Raw genomic sequence first — 23,615 nt, 5'->3', positions numbered from 1 at the left:
TGCCGTGGTGTGGGTTTAGTTGTTACTCGTTGTCCGTTTGTCACTGTAAATAAACAGTATCCAGAGACACCGCAGATGCTGAAAGTGAAAAATAAAATCATTTGATATGTGTGACTGTTTAATTGTTATGACAAATATGTTGGCATTTTATAGTAACTTGTAGAATAACTAGTAGCTTTCTTTATGTGGCTCTGTTAACCATAGACAATTTTAAGGAATTCAAGAGTTCAAAAGAACTGAGATTTACTGTGAGATGGGGTTTTTTTTTTAGCAAAGATCAAAAGGAGAGAAAAATAGGACTAACAGTTTGGGGCTTTGTTACATCAATCTCTCTCTTCTTAAAAAAAAAAAAAAAAAATCAAATCCATAAATGTACATGGGATTTTCACTTCCCCTGCATACCACAATGTATAAATAAGGATGTTTATACATGGGGCAGTGTAGAGTAGAAATGAATAATGAATCATTGCAAAAGTTCATTTTAGATATGCATCTCTGAACTGCAAAATGGTATGCCACATCTCAAATTGTCAGCTCCTTCTTTATTATGGTAGTGTTTTTCTAATTTGAGAATAGTAAAAACAATGGCAACACTATGGGAAGATGAATCTATAGACATTTTTTAGATAATGGCTGAAATTAGGTCAAATTTATAACTGGAAATTAAATAGGTAAATGCAGTGATTTGCCTGAAACTGGTGTACCTGACAACACCCTCCTATTCAAAGAGGGGAGGAGGTTCTCTGCTCACTCAGTGTTGAAGCCCTGATAATATTCCTTCACCTTTGTAGCCTCACCTTTGCATGGTTTGGGGACCCTTTGCGGAGGGGGAATAGCTTCTAAGTATTGCTGAGCATTCCTGCCTTGGGGTTGAGTATTCTGCTCCATAGTACCATTATATTTGCCTTAATTTCTGAGGTATTGATAATTTGGCTGTTTAGTTTTCCTTTGAGTTGTAACTTTGTCTAGGAGTTCTGTGCCAGTTTTATAGCTACTGGCACATTCCTCCCCACTTCTCAAAAAGAAGAAAATATTAACCAGTTGGAATCAGATGCAGCAGTACTTATGTCACTTCTCATGTTCCGTGTCTACCATACGTTGGGTTGGGAAGGAATTTTCCCAAGTCAGATTGCCAGTGACCTTGCAGGTTTTTCACCTTCTGCTGCAGTATGGGTACAGGTCACTTGATCCAAATTATCTGGGTATATCTCACTTAATCAGTTCCCTGCTATTGTAGGTGCCTTGAGCATTGGTGCACCTCAGTCCCTCTTATTCTGTGCCTGTGTTATATAGGTGTAGGCCTTGTCTACACTACAAAATTAAGTCAACCTAAGTTAGGTCAAAATACAGCAATCGCAGTAATTACTGTGATGGTTCATGTCCATAATATGCCCCCTCTGTCAGTGGTGTGCATCCTCACCAGGAGGCTTCCACTGATAACTTTAGGTTTCAGAGTAGCAGCCGTGTTAGTCTGTATTTGCAAAAAGAAAAGGAGTACTTGTGGCACCTTAGAGACAAACAAATTTATTTGAGCATAAGCTTTCGTGAGCTACAGCGCACATCATCGGATGCATTCAGTGGAAAATACAGTGGAGAGATTTATATGTATAGAGAACATGAAACAATGGGTGTTACCATACACACTGTAAGGAGAGTGATCACTTAAGATGAGCTATTACCAGCAGGAGAGCGGGGGGGGGGGGGGGAATGAGGGAGGGATGGGACCTTTTGTAGTGATAATCAAGGTGGGCCATTTCCAGCAGTTGACAAGAACATCTGAGGAACAGTGGGGGTGGGCTGGGGGAAATAAACACAGGGAAATAGTTTTACTTTTTGTAATGACCCATCCACTCCCAGTCTCTATTCAAGCCTAAGTTATTTGTATCCAGTTTGCAAATTAATTCCAATTCAGCAGTCTCTCGTTGGAGTCTGTTTTTGAAGTTTTTTTGTTGAAGAATTGCAACTTTTAGGTCTGTAATCGAGTGACCAGAGAGATTGAAGGTGTTCTCCGACTGGTTTTTGAATGTTATAATTCTTGACGTCTGATTTGTGTCCATTTATTCTTTTACGTAGAGACTGTCCAGTTTGACCAATGTACATGGCAGAGGGGCATTGCTGGCACATGATGGCATATATCACAGTGGTAGATGTGCAGGTGAACGAGCCTCTGATAGTGTGGCTGATGTGATTAGGCGCTATGATGGTGTTCCCTGAATAGATCTGTGGACACAGTTGGCAACGGGCTTTGTTGCAAGGACAGGTTCCTGGGTTAGTGGTTCTGTTGTGTGGTTGGTGGTGAGTATTTGTTTCAGGATGGGGGGCTGTCTGTAAGCAAGGACTGGCCTGTCTCCCAAGATCTGTGAGAGTGATGGGTTGTCCTTCAGGATAGGTTGTAGATCCTTGATGATAACTTTGTGGCCTAGAGCCCCCACCCGGGCGGAGAGCCAACAGGCAATGTCAGTAATGTAATGTCTATGCAGACACTGTGTTGCCCTAACTGCATCGATCTAAGCTCTACGCCGCTCATGGAGGTGAAGTTAATAGTTCGGTGTAATGGGTGACATACATTCGCAGTAGCAACGTTCTAGTGTAGACACTTACAAAGTTAGGTTGATGTAAACTGCCTTATGTTGACCTAACTGTACTGCAGACCAACCCTTAGTTTCTTGTACGCTGTAATATTTAGGCTAATTTGGGTTGTTTGGTTTAGTGTGTGGGTGGCCTATGATATACTGGAGGTCAGAATAGGTGATCTGATGGTTCCCTCTGGGCTTAAACTCTATGACTTTGAAGGATCTTGTATGTTGGTGACTTCTTGTCTGAAATAGGGGCAGTCCTAGAATTCTTGGCCTGAGAGTAATTTATTTTTTTTATTCATACTTCTTGTTGTGCTCTAACTAAAAACATACGCCTATTAAAATAATATTTTGTAGGCATGTTTTTTCACAAGACTGATATTTCCTGATACATTTTATAAAATGGCCCTGATGTTTTAGAAGTGTTGAATGGAAAAAACAAAACAGATAGTTGGATACCATGGTACAGTAGTCTAGTGTCAGAATGGTCACTTTCTGTTACTTTGTACTTCCATACAATCATCTAGAATTTTAACTTTTGGGGAGGGATCTTAATTTAATCAGCTGTGAAGTTTTCAAAATGAAAAAAACTCCAACAAATGTAACCTGCAGTAAAATATTTCCCCTTTCCCTAAGTGTCAAAATCTTTGCCTGAGCTCTGCTGTTTTTCTGCCATCTTTGTATTTCTGTCGTGAGGTATGCGTGTTGGCCAAGGTGACACCAGGTTGGTTCTCTGATTCACAGGTGCTAGGAGAGGTTCAGGGTGAGGCGTGTTGTTCAGGAACTCATGTGGCAAGGCATGCAGCTGTCTCACGGTCAGCATGTACAGCGGCTTGTGTTCTTGCCCTTGTGCTAGTTACAGGCGTCGCATCCCTGTAATAACTTGTATTTCTAAAACTCCTACCTCTTCCCCTTCCCCCATTTGGTGTCTGTCACTCACTTCCTTGTCACTCACGAGCAACTCTCCGCCCCTTTCTCCCTGGGAGGAGGGCGGAGGGCTGGTGGGGGGCTAGGGGGTTGGGGTGGGAGGAGCGCTGCCACCCCCCACGCCCTCGCCCTGTCCTGGCCGCTGCTGCCCGGCTGTCGCGACCCTCCGCGCTCCCCGGCCCGGCGCGGGGCATAACGGCGGGGGCGGGGCTCCCCGGGGTGGGCGGGCCGGCCGGGCCCGGGGGCGGGGGCCGCGCTTGGTGCCGAGCTGGGATGCGATGGTGATGACGAGGTGAAAATGGCGGATCTTTCGAAATCCAATCCCGGCCCCTGACATACCAGCCTCGGCAGCAAAACAGCCCCAGCGGCTCCCCCCCTCCTCCGCCTGCCGCTGCCAGAGGCCGGCCGGCCGCCCCCGGCCCCTCGTGCTCCGGGACCAGCCGCCGAACCCCTCCCTGCCCAGCCGGAGCTTGGCTTCCTGCTGCCGCTTCGCCTGAGCGGTGAGACACCCCCCCCCACGCAGCGGCTGGGGCTTGTGCCCTGGGGACGGGGCTGGCCTGGCTGGAAAGGTAATGAGAGCAGGGACTCCTGCTCGGGCGGTGCAGGGGGGAGAGAATTGGGAGCTGCTGCTAAGGCCTAACCCACCTCCCAAGGACTGAGCTTCTGCTTGACCTGTGCAGTGGTATCTAAGGGGGTTCCAACAAATGACTCGGTGTGTCATCCCCTACAACCTGCCTTGAGACAACAGGGTGCCTCCTGCAGGGAGAAAGCAGTGGGGAAAGAAATATGACTCATTGTGCCAGCTTTTTTATATATATATATATGTATATATAAAAAAAAATAAAGGATGGAGGTGCATATTAAAGTACTTGTAGGGATATTAGGGCTTTAAAAATAATAAACAATTGCTTTCTCTGAAGGGGGTGTTACTGATATTCATCATGGGTGGACTGTGATAGAGACTAAAATCCTTTCATAAAGTCTGGCTGCTCCTGGATTGCTGTGATCATCAAATACTATTTATATAGTGCAGTTGATCTTTAAAGCCCTAGTCAAGCACCTGCTCGCAGTGTGCATCCCCTTTACCAGGTGTAAAAGGCCAGTGAGATAGTATTATGGCACCATACTGTTTGTATCAGTATTTCTCACCGTTTGTTTTTTTAAAAAACAAATGGTTTTGTTGATACACCACTGTTCTGAAAGAATAACATCTATTAAAGTTATGAATGAGGTTAATGATACAAAGTAACTGTCAGGGTTATTATCTGGTGTTTAGTCACTACAAGTTTATGCTGAGGTTCAATAGAAATTCCTGGTCAACATCAAAATATATCATCCATATTGTAGAGATAGCAAAGGGAGACACTCACTGACAAGGTGGGTGAGATAATATTTTTTGTCTCTTAATATCATAGGACCAGTACAGCTACCCCACTGCATACAGATAGCATATGGCATTTTTCTGTAAAGGCATTTTTGTTCACGATCTGTTCACTTTGCCATATTTACAGAGTTAGGAATCATATTGTAGCATTGTTTGGTTTTGCTTGTGTAGGTGGTACCTAGCTGGGTTAGAGCCACCCTTCCAAGCTCTAGCAGAGATCCTGAGAGGTACTGAACATGATTCCCATTGCTCAGAATTTATGAGGGGCATGCCCCAGAGTACAGTCCTACCTGGGTAGTATAAAATGTTTGGAGTTTTGTTATAAGAGTACACAGAGTATATGTGATAGTTCAGCCAGGCCCTTAGACCTCTTTCATTATCTGTTTCTATAACTTTCTGAAAAAAATACTTGGGCTTAAAATTTTGTGCATTTAAATAGAATTCATCCTATTTTTTAAAAATCTCATACAGTAGAACCTTGGAGTTACAAATGCCTCAGGAACGAAGGTTGTTTGTTGCTCTGAAATGTTCGCAACTCCGAACAAAATACTAGGGTTGTTCTTTCAAAAGTTTACAACTGAACATTGACTTAATACAGCTTTGAAACTTTACTAAGCCGAAGAAAATTGCTGGTTTTAACCATCTTAATTTAAATGAAACCACTACCAGAGAAGTTTCCTTACTTTGTCAATTTTTTAAAACTTTCCTTTTATTTTTTAGTAGTTTACATTTAACAGTACTGTACAGTATCTTTTTGTCCCTGCTGCTTGATTGCATACTTTCAGTTCCAAATGAGGTGTGTGGTTGACCAGTCAGTTCAGAACTGAGGTTCTACTGTACTTGCTGTGAACTTTGTCCTTAGTGAGGCCAAGGGCCTTTGACATAGAATATCAGGATTGGAAGTGACCTCAGAAGAACATCTAGTCCAACCCCCTGCTCAAAGCAGGACCAATCCCCAATTTTTGCCCCAGATCCCTAAATGGCCCCCTCAAGGATTGAACTCACAACCCTGGGTTTAGCAGGCCAATGCTCAAACCACTGAGCTATTCCTCCCCCCTTGTGATCCATCCCTTGTCATCCAGTTCCAGATTCTGGTGGCCAGAAGTTTAGTTGAGTCTCTGACTAGCTTGGCTAATAGCCAGTGATGGACCTACTCTCCATGATCTTATCTCATTCTTTTTTGAGCCCACTTATACTTTTGGCCTTCACAACATCCCCAGCAAGGAGTTCCATGAGTTGACCGTGCATTGTGTGAAGTACTTCCTTGTGTTTGTTTCAAACCTGCTGCTTATTAATTTCATTGTATGACCCCTTGTTATGTTATGTTAAGTGAAGGGGTAAATAACACTTCCCTATTCACTTTCTCCACACTATTCGTGATTTTATAGACCTCTGTCACATCTCCCCTTAGTCAAAACAGTCCCTATCTTTTTAATCTCTCCTTGTATGGAAGCTGTTCTATACCCCTAAGCATTTTTGCTGCCCTTCTCTGTACTTTTTCCAGTCCTAATATATCTTTTTTGAGATGGGGCAACCAGAACTGTGCACAGTGTTCAAGGTGTGTAAGTACCATAGATTTATATAGTGGCATTATATTTTGTCTATTCCTTTCCTAATGGTTCCTAACATTCAGTTTGCTTTTTTGCCTGTTGCTGCACGTTAAGTGGATGCTTTCAGAGAACTATCCACAGTGACTCCAAGATCTCTTTCTTGAGTGGCAACAGTTAATTTACAGGTTTCAGAGTAGCAACCATGTTAGTCTGTATTCGCAAAAAGAAAAGGAGTACTTGTGGCACCTTAGAGACTAACAAGTTTATTTGAGCATAAGCTTTCATGAGCTACAGCTCACTTAGACTCATCATTTTGTATGCACAGTTAGGATTAATTAGCTTGTGGCCAGAGCTAATTTTCTTGTTTTCTTTCTCAGCTCTTCCCCAGAGGGGGGTGAAAGGGCTTGAGGGTACCCCACAGGAAGGAATTCCCAAGTGCTCCTTCCTGGGTTCAAAGGCTTTTTTTTTTTTTGGCATTTGGGTGGTGAAGAAACAGATTAACAGAGCCAGAAGGGTACCCAGAAGTCACCTTCTACAGGACAGGCCCAACAAAGAAAGTAACAGAACGCCACTAGCTATCACCTACAGCCCCCAACTAAAACCTCTTCAGCACATCAAGGATCTACAACCTATCCTGAAGAACAATCCCTCACTCTCACAGACCTTGGGAGGAACATGTTGTGACAGAGTGGGCATTGTCTGTATTATTTGTATGAATCTTGCCCATGCCGCAGTTTCCCTCATATTTTGCAAGGCTACCCAGTGGGAGGATGAAAGAACTGTTTGCTCTCATGTTTGAAGACATTGGTTTAGAAATGTTAAGTACTTTATTCTAAAATCCCATGACGCACTCAGTACATGGATTTACCACGTTTTTTTTAAACCCACTGAAAGATGAAACTCCAGATACACCTACGCGTGTGCAGATCTATCTGGAATTCAGTACACTGAAATGCAGGGTCAACTGGTTAAAAGGGAGCAATTAAATTTGAAGAAGGCTCAGAATTCAAAACAAGTCTAAGTATCATCCCTCCTCCCCACTCATGGTGCAACAGCATAGTATTATTTAGAAGGATTTGTCCTTATTAACTCTTTGAATAGGTTGAAACTGATTGTACTGTAGGTATTCTGAACTTTAGGTTTCAGAAACTATTGCTCCATACAGAGAATGTAAAACATGAAAGATTAGTGGAATGCCACAAGAGGAGGAGAAAAGCTGCTAGAGGTTTGGTGCTTCTTCCCCTATCACTTCAAAGCCACATCTACACTAGTAAGCTAACAGCGGCACAGCTATACTGCTGTAAGATCGCTCGTGTAGCCCCTCTATGCCAACAGGAAAGAGCTCTCACGTCGACATAATAAAACCACCTCCACACATGGCAGAAGCTCTCCTGCCAACATAGCAGTGTGCACACTACCACTTATGCCAGCGAAATTTACATTGCTGTCATAAATATAAAGGGAAGGGTAATCACCTTTCTGTGTACAGTGCTATAAAATCCCTCCTGGCCAGAGGCAACATCCTGTTACCTGTAAAGGGTTAAGAAGCTCAGCTAACCTGGCTGGCACCTGACCCAAAGGACTAATAAGGGAACAAGATACTTTCAAATCTTGGAGGGGGAAAGGCTTTTGTTTGTGCTCTTTGGTTACATGTTTGTTCTCTCTTGGGACTGAGAGAGGCCAGACAGAAATCCATCTTCTCCAACCCACCCAATCCAAGTCTCCAATATTGCAAGCAGTATAGGTAAGCCAGGCAAGGCGGATTAGTTTCTCTTTTGTTTTATGTGAATTTTCCCTGTATTAAGAGGGAGATTTATTCCTGTTTCCTGTAACTTTAAGGTTTTGCCCAGAGGGGGATCCTCCGTGTTTTGAATCTGAATACACTGTAAAGTATTTACCATCCTGATTTTACAGAGGTGATTCTTTTACCTTTTCTTTAATTAAAATTCTTCTTTTAAGAACCTGATTGATTTTTCATTGTTCTTAAGATCCAAGGGTTTGGGTCTGTGTTTACCTGTGCAAATCGGTAAGGATTATCATCAAGCCTTCCCCAGGAAAGGGGATGTAGGGCCTGGGGGGATATTTTGGGGAAAGACGTCTCCAAGTGGTCTCTTTCCCTGTTCTTTGTTTAAAACGCTTGATGGTGGCAGCATAGGGTTCAAGGCCAAGGCAAAGTTTGTATCTTGGGGAAGTTTTAACCTAAGCTGGTAAGAATAAGCTTGGGGGTCTTTCATGCAGGTCCCCACATCTGTACCCTAGAGTTCAGAGTGGGGAAGGAACCCTGACAGTCGCTCAGAGGGGTGGTTCCCCCCACATCCTCCCCGAGCGACATAAGTTACATGGCCTAACTCTTCACGTTTAAGACTTTCCCTCTCCTGGATTTAAGATGGTATTAGAGCTGGCCTATGGTAATGGCCATGCACTTAGTTTTGTCTAGATTAATAACCAGACGAAGAGGTGCCCTATGAGTCTGATGGCCTTTGTGATGCTTATAGGTAATGTACACAGGGCACTGACCTGCTGAGTCCTTTTTTCTGCTAAATTTAATATACTAGCACATTCACAAATACTCTTTGTATGTACGAACAATTTTTCTGGGTATTTATACATTGCTTATTAATGTTGTGTGAGTACATAGATTGTTAGAATGCAAGAATCAAATACTCCAGTACTCTTAAGTTGTTTTGTTTGGCAGATGTTAGATACTTAAATACCCTTTTAGTGCATGGAACATGTTTGCCATATCAGATCAAACAACTAATAGCGTCAACACTTGATGCTTCACAGCAGAGCTTTAATATTTCACCTCTTCTTGATAGCCAGGGATAGATAAAGCTGGGAATAGGAGGTTCTGGGAATTCTTCCATGGAAATGGGCCTAGATCCTGATTAGATGCTCCATCTTCTGTTTCAGCTACTGAATGGTTGATGACTTATGATACTCCTCCTTCCCTCTAGCTGGAAGGATGAGCTTATGGCTAAGGGACTCAGGAGGAAAATGTTCAATTCTTTGCTCTGCCTTCAGATATGATGTGTGAACCCAGGCTAGTCATTTAGTCTCCATGTGTGTCTACTCCCTCTTCTGCAATAAATGGAATATTACTCTCCTACTTCTCAGGGAGGATACGTTTGATATTTGAGGAGCTCAGATTCTACAGGGCTGGGCACCATATGAGTACCTACATAGAGGAACATCTTGTTGCTGCTTTCCTCTGCTCAAAAGCTCCTGAGGGAAGTGAGAAAAAATGATCTCCACTAACAGTTTTTTGGGTTGTCCTCTCTTGTGACTAACTTATCTGCCTCTGTTCATAGTTTTCCAAATCAGCAGTGTAAAACTGATGTGATTCTTGATTGCACTGCTGTGCATAGGATTCTGAATAGCAGCAGTGAAAATGACTAGAAACTTGTTAATCCAACAGTGCTGCTTATTAAAGCTATGGACAGCAACAGATAAAGGGTATGAGTCTATGCAGACAGACTTAAAGATTGGCAGGGACCATCATGATCTAGTCCAAGGGGTCTCAAACTTGATTGCACCACATCCCCCTTCTGACAGCAGAAATTACTATTGACCCCAGAAGGGGGAGACCGAAGCCTGAGCCCACCCGAGTCCCACCGCCCAGGGTGGGGAAGGCAAAGCCTGAGCTCCACTGCTTGTTGTGGGGAAGGGGGTCAAAGCTGAAGCCTAAGGACTTCCGCCCCAGCCAGAGGGCCTGAGCCCCAACGGCCTGGGCTCAATCCCTTGGGCTTTGGCTCTGAGCCCCAGCAAGCCTTAGCCAGCCCTGACAATCCCATTAAAATGCGGTTGTGACCCACAGTTTGAGAACTGCTGATCTAATCTGACCTGTCCATTGCAGGCCACAGAGCCTCACCCACCCACTATGTAATAGATTCCTGACCTCTGGCTGAGTTATTGAAGTCCTCAAATCATGGTTTAAAGAGACTCAGAGTTACAGAGACTCCACCATTTGCACTAGTTTAAACCTGCAAGTGACCTATACCCCAGGCTGCAGAGTAAGGCAAAAAATCCACAGGATTTCTGACAGTCTAACCGCAGGGGTAAATTCCTTCCTGACCCAAATACGGGTTAACTTTCTAATGCAAAGGTAATGTAGTTTTAAGACCAGCGTTGCTAGTAACATAAAGGGATACATCTGCGTTATATGGCATACTCACCACATATGCACCCCCTTGAGTCAGGGTGTTGTTACCATAGCTTTTTTTCCCCCCAACGCTCTCTGCGGGCCATGTGTCTTTGCACATCCTTGACTCCCAAGGTCTTCTGTGGCTTGGCCTTCTGGGCAAGTCACATAAAAGTTCTAAATCTCTTCTGGGATGACCAAAAAAAGTCTACTGAAAATCCAAATAAACCTCTAAACTAGTGAGTCTGCCACCCACTCAGACTCCACTGAAGTACTCTTACTGGCCCTGCCTTGGGCTTCCCTCCTACAGGTGCCTAACCCATTCATGCAGAGTTCCTCCTCAGTTGTTTCTTGTTTAGCAGGGTTTCCCCTACCGCCTCCTCGTCCTGGGAACTCCAGTAGCTTTCCATAGGCCTCTCTTATGCTCTTTCTAGGTCTTGCCTTAGGATTCACACCCCTAGGAAACTGTTTTGGTCCAATGGGTTCTTTCCTGGAAGAGTGTCCTGCCTTTTCTGGAATCATTCCCAAAGTCTGCTTATAAGGTCCAGCTGACTAACAGCTCATATCTAGTTTTGGCCAGGAGGCAATAAAGCATTCACCCAATAGGTATGGAGCCTGTTTCTAATTGGGTTCCCCCACCACAGTCACCTCCTCCTCCTCTAGCAGGTGATGGAGATTCACCCAATCACAGTCTGCTTGACATCTAGTCAGTTTTTAAAAAGAGTTTATAGTAGTTTCAGTATCGTACCTACTCCCTAAATTCTTACTGCCAGTCTTCATGGTTTTAATATCAGATTTTACTATAAAACATTTTCTCTCCCATTTGTGTGAAAGACTCGCACAAAGAGGGTAACTGATTATACAAGGGAGGTAGTGAAACTGATCACACACAAAGCATGCCAGAGTGATCAAATGCACAAGGTAAGCAAGTTGAAAAAAACCTTTTTATGTAATCTTTCACTTACAGTAATTAGAGGTGTTACTTGTAACAGTAGTAGATAAAAATATTTTCAGATATAAGATTTTAAGTTGGTGTCTCTCTAATTTTTTTTTAAATGAAATCTTTAATTTTGCAGAAATGGCTGATTAGGGAAAGATTCCTACTGGTGTGAGGGCAAACTGATTTTTCAAGCCATGCTTTTGAAGAAGAGAACCACCTGACCCCCCTGTAATGAACCGAACTAATGCTGACATGACTTACTAGTTTTCTCGTCTTTAGAAATTAAGTATATGAGACCTATATTGCCTAATACATCCTATATTGATGACATTTTGTAGTTGATAATTTAAATGCACAAAACTAATGAAATTGTCATGACTCCCACTGTTGCATACCTTGCCCATCTTGTACAGATGCAGTACCTAACTTGAATATGAGTTCTGCTACACATAAAGGCATACATTTAATAACATAGAGAAGTACAGAATAATAGATAAGTGTGAGGGAGATGAGTTGTAGTTGCCTTGAGAGAACCATAACTTTGAATTTTCTGATTCTTTTCTGGTCACATTTGTTTAACATATGTCTGAGAATGCCAGGGTGTCTTTTGGCAAAACATCTGTTTAGTTTCTGTTTAGTAGTTCTTGGGAATTAAAGGAAAAAAACTGGTGCCTTTCTCACTATGTGTTGCAACAGGGATAGGATGGGGGCAGGAATTTTTTTTGTCCTGAAATAGCCTGCTTTGGCATTGGTATTTGATAGATCTTAATAATTTCTCTCATGTCACAGTGAAGAACAAAGTCCTCTAGGACAACAGTTCTCAGCCAGGGGTCTGGGGGTTTCAGGGGGTCTGCCAAGCAGGGCCAGCAATAGACTCACTGGGGTCCAGGGCAGAAAGCTGAAGCCCCGCCGCCTCCAACCCTGCCACCTGGGGCTGAAGCTGAAGCCTGAGCAACTTAGCTTCACTGGGTCCCCTGTGGCATGGGGCCCTGGGCAGTTGCCCTGCTTGCTACCCCCTAATGCTGGCCCTAGCTTTCATATGCAGAAAAACAGTTGTAGCACAGGTGGGCCATAGAATTTTTATAGCCTGTTGGGTGGGGCCTTAGAAAGAAAAAGGTTGAGACCCCCTGCTCTAGGGCAATATAAACATTTTTCTACTTGTAACAAAGTGTCTCATATTTTTATTTGGTTGGTGGTTTGTGGAAATAAAATTATCCTTTCTCATTTGTTTCACATGATCACTTTTTTTTTTACTATCATGTTTTTCTTTTAATCTATTTCTCTGAAAGTGTAACAATGAGGATAATACATATAAAAAATCTGCAGACTTTTTGTGGCATTACATTTTTCACTTATTTCTATTGGCCAGGACTAGGTTACAAGTTCATCTTTTGATTTACTAGATTTTTACTGAAAAATGGTTTGTGTCGATACAACACACAGAATATTCATTAAAAGGACTACTGCTTTAAGGAACAGGTTTCAGAGTAGCAGCCGTGTTAGTCTGTATCCGCAAAAAGAAAAGGAGTACTTGTGGCACCTTAGAGACGAACAAACTTATTTGAGCATAATACTTCTGCGTATTCCCTCTTGAAGGTTTTACTGCTGAGCTTTAGAAACTTTCTGGAAAGCAGTGCCTATTGGGACAGCTGCATTGAATGTTCAATGCAGGGGTTATAAAAGTGCAGTGTGGCCCCAGCCACCTCACTTCCTAGCTCTCTTCAGGTAGTTATGTGCCTGTAGCTATTTTAGGGGACTTTTGGCAAAGAACTCCACCTTTCAAATTGTATCATAGGTAGTAAGAAACTGTTAAGTAGTTTGTGCCATTGCCGTTCGGCTTTGTCTGGACAAAGTTCCTTCATCCTTTTTGGTCATGGGTGATCGGACCTCCAAAGATTGAAGAAGAATGGATAAGAAGCATGGATTTAAGCAGTGTGCTCCTGCCCCCCTCCACCTTTGTTGTGTGGTGCCTTTACACTTGGCCACCTGCCACCAATAGGCAACAGAGGGTCTATGCCAGGGGTAGCCATCCTATGGCATGCGTACCAAAGGCAGCACGCGAGCTGATTTTCAGTGGAACTCACACTGCCTGGGTCCTGGACACCGGTCCGGGGGGCTCTGCATTTTAATTTAATTTTAAATGAAGCTTCTTAAACATTTTAAAAGCTTTATTTACTTTACGTACAACAATAGTTTAGTTATATATTATAGACTTATAGAAAGAGACCTTCTAAAAACATTAAAATGTATTACTGGCACGTGAAACCTTAAATTAGAGTGAATAAATGAAGACTCGGCACACCACTTCTGAAAGGTTGCCGACCCGTGGTCTATGCCTTCCTCACCAAGGATGCCTGATGAAGGAGGGCATAGATCACAAATAAGGAAGGAACTCTTGGCTTCCCTTGTGAAGGAACAAAGCAGGGCTGGCTTTGCCTTCGAAGACAGGGATGACCCCCGCTGAAAAAATTGGTGTTAAACAGATTGAGGGCCGTGTCTGTAGCGCCTAAGGCCTCATCAGCAGTAAGAATTTCCACTCTGAGAAGTGAGCCTTCCCCTGTTGAAACTTTATTGGTGTTAGCAAGCGGCTTAAGTCACAGGCTGCAGGAATGATCTGAGTAGAACTTGGAACAGCGGGGGAGCTGCTGTTCAGGTAGTGGAGCTGTCCTTTCCTAGAGCTCTTCATGGCAGACAGCAATTTTAATTGTCATCAGTTCTGTTCCAGAACAAGTGAGGACAAACTTGGATCACAAATGCATTTCTGTTCAACTGGAGAAAATCAGTGCTTTATTTGGTTCTGTTAGCAATTTAAAAATAAATAAATAAATAAATAAACCAGACTAGACCATGGTGCAGAGAGTTTGTCTGGCCCATGCTGGAAGAATCAGTGGCCCTGCTGTCTCAAGAACTCAGTCTTGTCTTGCATTTCAGTTTGGAATTTCACTGTCCCACAGCTTGCATAACAAGACATGGAATAATTCTGTCATCATATGCTCTGTGCAAGGGGAGTTTTTAGTGGAAATGTTTTTACTTGGGATAGTAGATAATCCATTTCCACATTCTACCTAAAATCTCTCAGCCTATCCCTGTCTTTTATAAAGGTAGGTGTCTGCCATCTCCGTGTATCATCTGCCAGTGGACAGTTCTTCTGCATTCAGCCCTCTCACTATCAAAACATTCCTGAAAGGTGTAGTGAACAGTTCCCCTCTAGTCAGAGATCTTAACCCTGTGCTGACATGTTTGGTGGACTCACCATTTGAGCCTTTGGAAGTGTGCTCTTTATTCCACCTGCTAGAAAAGACAGCAGTTATAATCAGAGTTTCATCTCTGAGCAGAGTGAGTGGCAGGTTTTAATTCTCTCTGTTGTATTCCACAAGGACAACTTTGTCCTGCATTGTCATCCAAAATTTATTCTGACACAAAAATGCTATGGTGTGTAACAGTCACAGTTGCTCAAGTTTGGGCTAGTAATAATTGACATTAAAGTCAAGGAGTTCTGTCAATAAGCTATCACACACACAACAACCAATCAACAATAAGATGTACTAAACACAATATTTATTTGTCCCATTCAACACAGTTACAAGCAAACCGTCCACCAAAGCAAGCTTATCTGTCCATGTGTTCTGGTCCAAACATAACATTTAAAAACAATCAGAGACAACTTTGTCCATCCATAAGAAAGTTTCGGTGATCAGTGTCCATCAAAACTATAATTCTTTATTTTTGGTTATGCAGTTGTTCTGCAAATTCAGGCTATCTTTAAATCCACAAGTAAAACATTAATAAATATTAAATAGCATGTTAGAAACCATCATTCACTCTACTAATGTGCTGCTGGCATGTGAAGTGTTGGATTATGGTAGTGCCTATACAGATCTTATAAATCTAGAAAATTTATGGAAATGAGATGAAAAAGCAAAGGGTAGTGTCCTGAGAATCTCAAAGCATTTTACATAGGTAGCTCACTTTTCCCTAGTATTTTAGATAAGGAAACTGAATCATAGAGAGATCTAAAGGGACAGTATCAAGTATGGACATACGACTTCTTACAGAATGAAGTGAGAATTTTAAAAAAAATCTAACAGCGTAGATAATTTGGTTCTGAGTATGGTCACTGGAAATAAACAGGTCTCCCATACCAGTATTGGTCTTGTTTCCAGTCAGCATCACTTTTAGGTTTTAATTCAAGAGCAAAGGATTGGGTTACAAGCTCTGCAAAGGGTATTTTGTTTAAACAATTCCATCGGAATAAAAATTTGCTGTTGGTCTTCACCTTTATAAAACCTGTATTTGAGGGTAAATTGGACCCCACAATGTCCTTCTAAGTGACTTGTCCAAGGTTACACAGTGAATCAGTCCTGGGTGGAAACAAAGCTCAAGTCTCCTGATTCCCAGCTCCCTGGTCTAACCATTAGAAAATGTTGCATTCGTTATTTGTTTCCCAAAAAGAAAAGGAAACAAAAGTCATTTTTACAGCAGCTTCAAAACTTTGTAGCCCTGAGCTTTAGGTCCCTTTGTTTCTGTATTGGTCCATTTCACAAGAGGACTAGGGAGAAGGAGGAGGAGTGGACCTTATGAAATTGAAAGTCAGGTTCAAATTTCTTGGAATTAAGAAATTATATCTGCTATTTGCCTGATGCTGAAAATCATAAGCTGTAAATATTTCACCAGAAGCAATAAAGCAATTAAAATTTCTTGTGAGCCTTCTAATACATTTGTCTTACAGTATTATAAAGGGAAGACATAGCTGCAATTATTAAGTTCTTTTCTTCATCACACCTGTTATCTTACCTTATTTCACATATTTTCAGTGTTACCACTTGCAGTTGCATAATAACAAGAAGAGAGATGTGCAGTGCAATAAGTAGTTATGAATCCAGCAATCATTATCTATCTCTTTATGGAAGTAGCACCGTTTTTGGTGATAAAAGCGAATTTTCAAAATGCTTAGCGGTTTGTTGCTAATGATAGAAAGATAACTGATGTATGATTGACCTTAGAGAATTCTTTTTAAAAAATTAATATTTGGTGTTCCATTTCTGACATATGAAGGCTCCTTGACTTTTTTTAAATAAATGCTTAAATTTGACCTCCACACTATTCAAAAATCACAGAAATAAAATTCTTAGATTTGGAATACTGTTGTGCTTGAAGTGCGTGTGTGTGTGTGTGTTTACATGCATACATGTTACAGACAAAAATAAAAGATCAGAAGACTCCTAATTAAAATCAAGTTAATTTAAAAATTACATTATCTAAATCAATGAGGCCAGTGAGTTGCTAATGAAGTGTAATTAGTCGTTTATTTTCTTATAATCTGTTTGCCTTCACATGTGATCTGATATGAATTTCATACATAATGTGGAGATGGGCAGGCATCTTACTTGTATTTTGTTTTTAAAAATATACCTGCTGTTATTTAGTGCACTGAATTTTTGGGGCACCTTGTACTGTGTATTAAAAATACTCCTATGGTTGTTAAAGGAAGATTCTGCTACTCTTGTCAAGCACCAGTTAGGGAACTTAAATATAATCCTTTAGGTATTTGTAATATTCCTGTCATCAGGTTATTTAGGCACCGACTGTTTAAAGTCTTTGTGGGTCATATTAGATTGTTTTTATTTCATCATGAACAATAAAGGGGAGACCACTCTTCCTAGTGACTAGAGAAGGGGCTTGGGAGTCAGGCCTTCTGGCTTTGCACATGATTCACAATGTGATTGTAGGCATCTTATCTAGCCTTTTCATGCTTCAGTTTAATCCATCTGTAAAATGGGTATAATATTTACATTACTCCTGTGGATGTTGTCATATTTGGTAGAGCACTTTGCAATCCTCAGCTAAAAGAGCCTTTTTATTTGCAGATTACTGCAATTATTAAGTTTTTTATCTTCATCTCACCTGTGTTGTACTGAGATTCTTCTGCTTGTCCTGAGCTCTGTTGAGGATCTGGGAATAGTAGGATAGGACCCTGAGTTTCATAGATATAATAGATTAGTTAAATTCAAGTGACAGCCTTTACGGTACCTAATTGCCATTTATGCCTTTTGGAGATTTCCTCCCCCAAATGTGAATGTGTTGCCATTATTTTTGTTTCGTTTCCTCTGGTTTTAAGACCAGGATGCAGCTAATGAAGGAATAATAATATGTTGCATAAGATACATCGGAAATTATCTTCTTACTAGGAGGTACTTTTCCATGCAATATTATCTGTTTTTGGCAACACAGTGCCCCATTGAAATCTGTGTTGTAAGTATTCTGTTCCCTGCAGTGAGACTCTACAAAGTAAACTATGAAATGTCGTTTAACTGCTTATGGAGCAGTGCTCTTAAGATACCCCAGTAACATATTATGTAATTATTACACAACATGCTATATAAAGTCCCAGTAAAATTTGTAGCTTAAGTATTCTGTTTATTGCAATGGACCTTTGTACAGTAACAATAATGCTTAGATGCACTCCTGCTGAAATTACTGGCAGAGGGCCTGATTTTGAGAGGTGCTGAGTCTAGCAACTCCCATCTAAAATCAGTGTGAATTGTGTGTGCTCCCTGCCACTCTGTGTCAGGCCCAGAATGACAGTTTAAATATTTTTTGTTCCAAAGTGTGTGTTTAATGTGATATTGTCCTCCATTCTGAAATCTTCCATGGCTTGGCACTAAAGGGACACTGTAAACTTAAGCATCATATTACAAATACACTTCTTTGCCTTGGTTACCCTTGAGGTAATTAAAGATGAAATAATTTTTAAATCTACTTTACCCCAGTTATGTTCTACATTTACTTTTTATGGTTCTCTCATTTTGGATAATGAAAATCAATGAAGATGGATTCACGATTATATGTTTTTACTTTCAGGTTCTTAGTGATGTAATGTTTGGGTATCAAACACTGCAGGGGAATGTCTGTGTATTTAAAAGCTGTTTTCACAGTTATTTTAGTTGTGGAACGATTTCTGTTGGTTCTCACAATTTAAAAAAAGGTGAATGTTGGGTCAAATTTAAGGTGAGAGTCCTTTTTTGAAGTCCAATGGGTATTTGATTGGATGATTTGAGTGTAGAGAAGCATAAGGCTGACTATATGGACATTTTCAACATGTGTTTATTCATATTGCCCATCATCTCTGGTTCTTCTTTTCAGTTTCTGTGAAACTGCATGGCATTAAATTGACAAAAGCTGTCATGTAACCAAAAGAGGGGTAAAGGAAAAGCTGTTAGTGTTTGACTTTTACACAAGAGCCTGTTGTGAAATTAGAATATGGTTTCCAATTTAAAATCCAACCTTCTAACTATTCTTAAAATGTTCTATTGGAGTGAATGGTGCATGCATCCAGTTCCTTTCTGAAGAGTGTAATATTTAATATTTGTGTAATAAATGGCAAATGTTTATAAGGTTTACATGTTAACTTAATCGTGCAGCCTAAAACCATTTCTTTTAATTAAAAGGGGGAGGGAGAGAACAAGAGAAACATGGGTATTTAAGCTAATTTGTAACTCTATTTTCTTGAAAAAAGAAAAGGAGTACTTGTGGCACCTTAGAGACTAACCAATTTATTTGAGCATAAGCTTTCGATGCATCCGATGAAGTGAGCTGTAGCTCACGAAAGCTTATGCTCAAATAAATTAGTTAGTCTCTAAGGTGCCACAAGTACTCCTTTTCTTTTTGCGAATACAGACTAACACAGCTGTTACTCTGAAATCTGTTTTCTTGGTAACCCCAGCGTTACCTTATTTGTCAAGTTGCCCACTGACAACTTGTTGCTGCCTTCCTAATCAGGACATGCCATTCATCAGCCAAAAGGCATGTATGTGAGGGGCATTTTTCTTCTTCAGATCTATGAAATGTTGATTAACCAGCTTGGTAAACAGCACTTTATATCTGTAAAGCTATATTCATTACACAAAGTAAAACTATTTCCCCGTGTTTATTCCCCCCCCCCCACCACTGTTCCTGACACGTTCTTGTCAACTGCTGGAAATGGACCACCATAATTATCACTACAAAAGTGATTTTTTTCTCTCCTGCTGGTAATAGCACACTTTACATGATCACTCTCGTTAGTGTGTGTATGGTAACACCCATTGTTTTATGTTCTCTGTGTATATAAAATCGCCCTACTGTATTTTTCACTGCATGCATCCGATGAAGTGAGCTGTAGCTCATGAAAGCTTATGCTCAAATAAATTTGTTAGTCTCTAAGGTGCCACAAGTCCTCTTTTTCTTTTTTCGGATACAGACTAACACAGCTGCTACTCTGAAACCTATCTTCAAACAGTAATTATATGGCTAGGGCTATGATTTTGTCACTAAGGTCACGGCCTCTGTGACTGGAGCCTCCACTGCCTGGGAGCTGTAGGGTTCCCCGCCACCCGTGACAGGGAGCCGGGGTCCCCGGGAGCTCTGAGCCGGTGGCCGGTACGAGCGCTCTCTACCGCCAGCATAGTGCAGCTATACGGGAGACCTTATAGCAGCGCAGCTGAAGCAGTACAGCTGTGCTGCTGTAAAGTCTGTTGTGTAGACATAGCCTTAGTGTTAAGTATTATTAAAGGGCAGTCACTGGTACTCAGCAAGGGGAGTTTCCCATTGGTTCTCTCATTCCATGTCTGTCTTTTAGCAGAACCAGATGCGCTCCTGCTGAAATTAGGCATAAATAACAATTTAGTCAGCTCTGAGAAGTTTGGCGGGTGCTACAACAAAAATATATATACACTCTTGAAAGTCAGGATGATGAAATGTAGCTATGACTTGAAATGCAGAAGAATCACAGGTTTCAGAGTAGCAGCCGTGTTAGTCTGTATCCGCAAAAAGAAAAGGAGTACTTGTGGCACCTTTGAAGTGAGCTGTAGCTCACGAAAGCTTATGCTCAAATAAATTTGTTAGTCCCTAAGGTGCCACAAGTACTCTCCCTTTTTTTTTTTTTTTTTTTGAAGAATCACAGCTGTTATGTCATGTATTGATTACATCTCTCCTCATTATGCACGTTCAGTACAGAAGAATTAGGTAACAACCGTGGGGCTTTGTTTTCTGTTGAAAAGGTCAGGTGATCTTATGAGTCAACTTAGTTCTCTAGATCCCCATAACTCAAGGTTTTTCTTTTGAAATGTTATTTAATACATCTTTATATTTTGCATCCATGCCACGCATAGGTTACGCCCCCTCCAAATGTTCTTTACTATTTGAGGTCACACTTGGGGAATTATGAGATTTTTTCTTTTATGTGGGTTACAGTGTCTAACCCTGTAATCTATGTTTTATAATTTTTTAAATAACCATGCATTTTAGAGTGCTGCTTTGTAGAAACCTGTTCAGTAGCCTGGAAGTGTTGGGCATTTCATAGGACTGCTGACAGTTGTACAATGTATTATCAAGGTTCTAGATGTGCTGTGTCCCCTAATTGTAATGTTGTGTGTCATGAGCAGGACATGAACAGTTTACAAAACATCGATTGGCTGAATCCTGTCAAAGTGCTTGGCCTTTTTTGCCACTCCCAACTGCTGCAGGGGGAGAGGGCAGTCAGATTTCTACAAGGGTCTTGTCTCTGACTCCTTCTCAGGTCCACTGTCTTTAGTTTCTGACTAGCAGGTAGCTCCACCCATTCTAGATACAGGAAGGGAGAAGAAACTCCTTTTCCCCCTCCCAGTAACTACTCTAAAGGGTAGGGCTATGTCTCCAGTACCCCCTGTGCTTAGAGGGGGCCAGTGCTTCCACAGAGCCTTCTCTGTGGTGCTACGGGGTAGAGTTGGAGGGCTTCGTCGCTCAGAGCTTTCCCAGTCAGCAGTAGCAACACTAAGGAATTGGTATCATTCTTGACAGTGTCACTGCTGCCCCATAGGGTTCTCAATCACAGCAGCTGATTCTTAATCTTCCCAGTTCTTCTTAATCTCACTCAGTTACTGCCTTGCAAAGCACAAAGCTGCAATAGATGCCCTGGAGCTGGCTTGGAAGGGCTAAAAACTTCATTTTTTAAATTAAACTTTACATTAAGGGAGAAATTGATGCCTTAGCCATACTTGGCAGGCGATGGTTCGCACTTGCTACTGATGAGTAGATTTTGGGGAAGTATTTTTCAGTTTGAATGCAGCTTATTGTAATATTCAAAATCTCTGGTTTCAAGCCATGCCTCGAGGAAACAGTAGGCTGTACTTTCAACTGTGTAGTCATTGGCCAGACGCTGCTTTAGTTTGACTGTTGCTTTTGTCTTGGGCCTAATTGTTTACTGTTGATATAGTTTCAAGAATTATAAAAAAAAATGGAGGTGGAATTTTTGATCCTTAAGTCAGTGCAGGAACTGTGTAATAGTATAGTATCTTGGGTTCATTTATTGGTGCTTTCCAGTACTTTGTATAAATGCAATTTTTATATAGTTTGTGTTGAGAAATTTTTTCTTAGTGAAGTTTACTGTAATCCTAATTATTATTTTAGAATCTAAAACTTTGATACTTGGCTCTTGTAGCAGTGATACCATCTTAATAACTTTGGTAAAGTGTGACATCTGAATGGGTTCCTTTCTGTTCTTGCATTATACGTTCAACAGAATCGGTCATAAAATCCAGCTGCCTTGCAGGTCTGTTTTTAATTTGTGTTTGTTACAATTAATTCCACTGGTCTATTGTCCCTTAATCCCCTCTTCTTTTCCCCTGTGAAGGGGAAAAAGGATTTGTGTTTTTACTTGTTCCTTTATGGTTTGTAAAAGAAGAGTCTGAACATCCTTATTCATCTTTTTTTTTCTTTCTTTTTTTGGCTTGAAAACAAGGCTTGTTCTTACCTTACCTTGCTATATATTCTCCTTGTTTTCCTTAAAAATATCAGGAATGCCAAGTAAATTGTCTTCTCTGTTTTTGATGACAAATTCCTTGATTGACTCAAGTGGAGTCAGAGCTTCCGCAGCCCTTAATTGAAGGGATTAATATGTTGTATCCTTAACAAAGAGAGATTTTTCTTTCTATCGCTTGTTAGAAAGGTGTTAAGAGAAATCGAGTTTTAAACAATCTACGTCCTTGGTATCTCTAATGTCATAACTTTAGCAGTTTTCAATTCACCTATTAACTCTTCCTGGGTATACAAGACCTGAATTTCTAATATAAAAAAATCTTAAACACATGAAAATCGTTTCCATTAGGACCTCTGTTATACATAACAAGGAAACAAAAAATAATATTCCACTTTTTTTTCCTTTGCAGGTCCAAGTTAGGAATTTAGGCTGCTTTCTCTTTCGTACCCTTTCTAGATGTACCACTATAACCTTGATGGCTGTTGACTAGAATTTGAATTGTACTCCAAGAAATCCCATTTTTGTTTTGTGTGTTTTTTTTTGTTTTGTTTTATGTCTTTTGTTGGTATATTGTTCAAAACAAAAGCAGTACATAAGTTTGTAAATGCTATTATTGTTTCCTGCATGGATCTTATTATTTTTACATTTGTGTATGGGTTTACTATTTTGGTAAAGAAGATAACCTACCATAGCGCTCTGTCTATGCTTCTGCAGAAGATTTTATTCAGCAACAATCGGTTCAATATTTAAGTACCACACACTGCCCAAATTAGTAGCTTAAAAAAAGAGTCCTGCAGACCATAACTCATGGAGGAGCCTTTTTTTTTTTTCCTCTCACCCTCTCCCTCCCCGTCTTACCTCCCCAACACTGATTTTGGAGCTACAGCCTCTCTTCAGTTCTCAGAAATTCATTAACTGCAGTTTTGTTATCTCAGCTAATTATTTACCAAGAAACATGTTTTATGCTTCTAACCATATTACAGTTCTACATACTTTTTTTTGTTGCTCTAAATGATTGCGCACAATTTTACAAAAATAAAAAAATCAAACAACCCCCAAACCAGACCACAGCCTATAATTGGTACGGCTTTTCAGACTGCTGAAATTTTAGTGTTTTTAATTTTTCTTCTGTTTTTTCATTTACAAAAAAGGATGACATGCTTCCATTATCTCTCTGTAAGGGGAGTTCTCCATACTACTCTATTTCTTTCATTGATAGTGGACACACACATTTTCCAGAGACTTATTTAAAGGCTATTTAACGGCTTTCAGGGAACAACGATATCTATGAGGTTGTCCACTATCAATCCAAAAACCAAAACA

General features: G+C 40.9%; 1 protein-coding gene across 4 annotated transcripts in view; it reads left to right on the top strand.

Annotated features, from left to right (window-relative positions):
* The window catches only part of LIN54 (lin-54 DREAM MuvB core complex component), a 61,633-nt gene that overhangs the window by 804 nt on the left and 37,214 nt on the right, over positions 1 to 23,615 (top strand). The window contains exon 1 of one of the 4 annotated variants that reach the window (XM_037896768.2): positions 3,759 to 4,072. The exons of 2 other annotated variants lie outside the window; for them this stretch is intronic. The gene's annotated coding sequence lies outside the window, so the exon portion shown is untranslated. Of the gene's footprint in view, positions 1 to 3,758; positions 4,073 to 23,615 lie in introns of those variants that run through there. One more of the 4 variants, XM_037896769.2, reaches the window with a different exon arrangement.

Source organism: Chelonia mydas, chromosome 4, assembly GCF_015237465.2.
Source record: "Chelonia mydas isolate rCheMyd1 chromosome 4, rCheMyd1.pri.v2, whole genome shotgun sequence".
NCBI classification, from domain to species: Eukaryota; Metazoa; Chordata; order Testudines; family Cheloniidae; genus Chelonia; species Chelonia mydas.
The sequence above is the reverse complement of the archived record's forward strand: the minus strand, read 5'-3'. Positions and strand labels throughout refer to the sequence as shown.